The sequence below is a fragment of the Macrotis lagotis genome, chromosome 5, assembly GCF_037893015.1.
Source record: "Macrotis lagotis isolate mMagLag1 chromosome 5, bilby.v1.9.chrom.fasta, whole genome shotgun sequence".
NCBI lineage: Eukaryota > Metazoa > Chordata > Mammalia > Peramelemorphia > Peramelidae > Macrotis > Macrotis lagotis.
This window is the reverse complement of record NC_133662.1, coordinates 102092056-102095759: the sequence shown is the minus strand read 5'-3', so window position 1 is coordinate 102095759 and position 3704 is coordinate 102092056. Positions and strand designations below refer to the sequence as shown.

At 36.3% G+C, this 3704-nt stretch overlaps 1 pseudogene; it reads right to left on the bottom strand.

The window, feature by feature from the left end:
- Window positions 1-1879: 1879 nt before the first annotated feature.
- LOC141489345 (eukaryotic translation initiation factor 4E-binding protein 1 pseudogene) lies at window positions 1880-3439 on the bottom strand (annotated as a pseudogene).
- Window positions 3440-3704: the final 265 nt, after the last annotated feature.

Sequence of the window (3704 nt, the reverse complement as noted above, 5' to 3'; positions counted from 1 at the left end):
AGTATTTATGTTCCATAAACATTTTAGCCATTCTCCAATTGATGGGCATTCCCTCAATTTCCAATTCTTTGCCAGTATAAAAAGAGTTGCTATAAATATTTTGGAACATGTAGGACACTTGCTTTGTTTCTTAATAATTTTTTTCTGGATATAGACCTAGAATTAGCATTGCTGAGTCAAAGGGTTTTGTTGCTCTTTGGGTATACTTCCATATTGCTCTCCATTAAATGATTTTCAAAATTATAGAAAGTGTTAAAGGAAAATAAAGGTATAGAAATAAAATCAAAGGAAGGACATTATCAAAACAAGATTAGCAGCCTATTAAAAGAGATACAAAAAATACTACAGAAAATAACACCATATAAACATAATTGTTGAAATGGAAAAAAAAGGCACAAATGCTCATTAAAGAAAATAATTACTTAAAATTAGAATTGGGCAAGTGGGAACTACTCCATAAGATCTCAAGAAACAAAGAAATAAAAGAAAGTCAAAATAGGTTATTCAACACCTTTTTCTCAGAAAATTTTATTTTTTTCCAAGTTCATTATTATTTCATGTGAGCCTTATGACAATTAGATTAGATACCATTCTCATTTTACATGTTAAGAAACTAAGAATGAGAAGTTAAGTCACATGTCCACAGTCACACAGGTGGGATGGCAACTCCCAGGCCAGGATATCCCCCCAATACCCTGCTGTCCTTCCTCCTTGTTTTACTGATCCAATGGATTCCTAATCTTTTAGAGTTCAATTCCCACAGACCTTTATAAAAACTTTCTCCACCCTCATTAAAAATCTCTCCCTCTCAAACAGATCTAACTATATCTTGATGTGTTTTAATCCCGAATTACTGTTCCTGTTTCTAGAATACAACTATTCCTTTTCAAGGACCATTTCAGTTTTCTCTAATTCCTCCCTCGTTTGAAAGTGAACTCTCTGAGTTTTCTTAGACTGGTTTTCCTAGCTCTCTTCTTGTCTCTGTTACATTCTACCCAATTTACCATTTATCTGTTTACAGAGTAGAAACTGTTTGGGCAGGCATTCTGTTGAAACCTACATACAATGTCCTCTATTCCTGACTTTTTGATAAAATGCTAACCATCCCTTCAGTATCTAGATCAAATTCTCCCTTCTGTCTCTTATCATGCAGGTAAACATGTACCACCTTACATCATTGCCAGTCATCTTAGGCACTGCTCTTTGAATTATTTGGGTACTTGCCTCTTTCCAGCAAGTCCCTTGTATTTCTCAGAGGGTCCAATCCCTAGTAGGTATTCAGTAAACTACCTCACTGGTTTGATTAAACCTAAGCCCATCTCAGAAGTGTAAGCAGCTCCCTTGATGTCAAGGTCCAGTAGCCTCTCCTATGTTTCAATGTAAATCCTGGGGGTTGGGGCCAGTGAGTGGGGCAAAAGGGAAGTGGGGCTTATCAGAAGGTAACTGCAGTCGCGAAGAGATACTCAGACAGGACTTAGCTCTCGTCTGGGGTCTAGAGTTGGCCAATCAGCTTTTATATCCTCTCTAGAGGGGATATTCCCGTGACCTTGTATATAGGTCACGGGCACAAACTTGAAAGGAGTGGACACATCCATTCAGAATGAAACCTGAAGAACTACAGAAGTTCACAAGGGCTCTCCTACCCCTGATTTTGCCCCTCTGCAGCAGGGGGTTGATTTCTGTAACAATTCCAGCTCCTGGCATTAATGGAACTATCTGCTGGTGGTGGTTCTGGGGAGTGGGGATCTGTACCGTTGCGGGAATGAAGGAGTGAAACTTCTAGCGCCATCCCCAGAATCTGCTCTAGAAAGAACAATTCCTACAAGGATTGACCGGTGTATCTCCTCCTCTGTTATATGTTGGTCTGGGGCGTGGCACTCCTCGATTCTGGTGGCCGGCCCTTTAAATGTCCATCTCAAACTGTGACTCCTCATGGCTTCCTGGCTTGTCTTCATGACTGCTGGGTGGATGATTGGGATTCATTTCAGTAGCAGGTGCATCCCTAGGGGTACTGGTCACTCCAGGAATGGTGGGCAGATCCTGGGGAGGAGTTTTGGCCACAGGAGAGTTACGATATTCCATCAAAAATTTTCTGTCATAGATAGTCATGGTACCTTGGGGGTGGTGCTGAAGAGCGAGCCTCCTTGAGTAGTGCTGTAGTCCCCAGGTGGCAGCTGCCAGCGGGTCGCTGAGTACTACCCGACGGGCGGCAGGGAGGAGCAAACTCTGGGTCTGGCCACAGCTCCTGCCCCTAGACGTGGTCGAGAAAATTTTATTAAACTTACTATTTTCTATTAATATTTGAAGTTGACATTTTTGTTAATGTTTATTCATTTCACCTAGATGGACAGTTTTACTGGTCTAAAATTAAGTCAGAAAACTTGTTGCTAATCACTTTAATTTTGACTTCCTTGGTGATGCATCATGCACTCTTTATTTTTGATTCTATTTTTTTTGTTTTTTAGTAAATCAAAGTAGTCAATGTATTGTTTTATTCCCCCCAAAAAAAATCATAGTTTCTTTTATTATTTTCTTTAACTTTCAACTCTATGGAAAGCTCCAGTAACTTTAAGGATTTTTATTGGGTTATTTAATTGGGGATTGCTGTTGGATTTTTTAAAATTATTTTATTTACATGCCCAGTTTACTGATGATCTATTTTTATTTTTGATGTATTTGAGTTATCATTCTCTTTAATAAAATTATTAATAGTTTCTATGATTTGCTTTGCGACCAATTCATTCTTTATTATAAGATTATTAGTTTTACAATTAATTTGTAGTATATACTTCCACACTTCTTTCTTGAGTATAATTTTTGTTGAATTATGGCCTGAAATGTGCACATTTTATGTAATTGGTCATGAAATTTGCATGCACTTTTGAAAGGTCAGTTTTTGAGAAAGTGTCATTTACAGTTATGAAAAAGTACAGAGATTATTATTTCTAATTCTTCTATGATTCTATTCATCTCCTTGACTTTTTTAAATTTATTTTTCTGGTTTGATCTATCTACATTTGAGATGGGGAAGGTTAAATATCTCCCTATTACTTTATTTTCACTTTTTATTTTCTCCTGTAGCTCATTTAACGTTTCCTTGAAAAATTTGGAGGCTATGGAATTTATTGAGATTTATTATTAATTTTACTTCATTTTCTATGGTGTCTAATATCAATAAGTACCTTCCTTGCTTGGTTCTTCATTAGTTCTTTTTTATTCCCTTTACCTGTGCTTTGACTGAGATTTTGATTGCCACCCCTGCCTTTTTTAATTGACCTGAAGCACATTTAAATTTGCTCCAATCCTATATTTTAACTCTTTGTTTCTCTCTGTCTCAAGTGAGGTCGTTATAAACTACATATTGTTACATTTTGGTTTCTAATTCATTCTGCTGTCCATATAACAATACATAATGCATATTGTAGTCAAAGCTGACCATCTTTTCTTTGCTTCCTTTTAGGTTTCATTTGCTCTTTGCTACTTACTTTTTATTTATTTTTCCCATCTCCCTAAGAAGGCTACACTAATAAATAGATAGATAGATAGATAGATAGATAGATAGATAGATAGATAGATAGATGATACATAGATAGATAGATAGATAGATAGATAGATAGTGATTTATAAATATATATATATATGCAAAGCTAGACATATGTACACATATATATGCATGTATATATACACAAAGACATATAGAATAC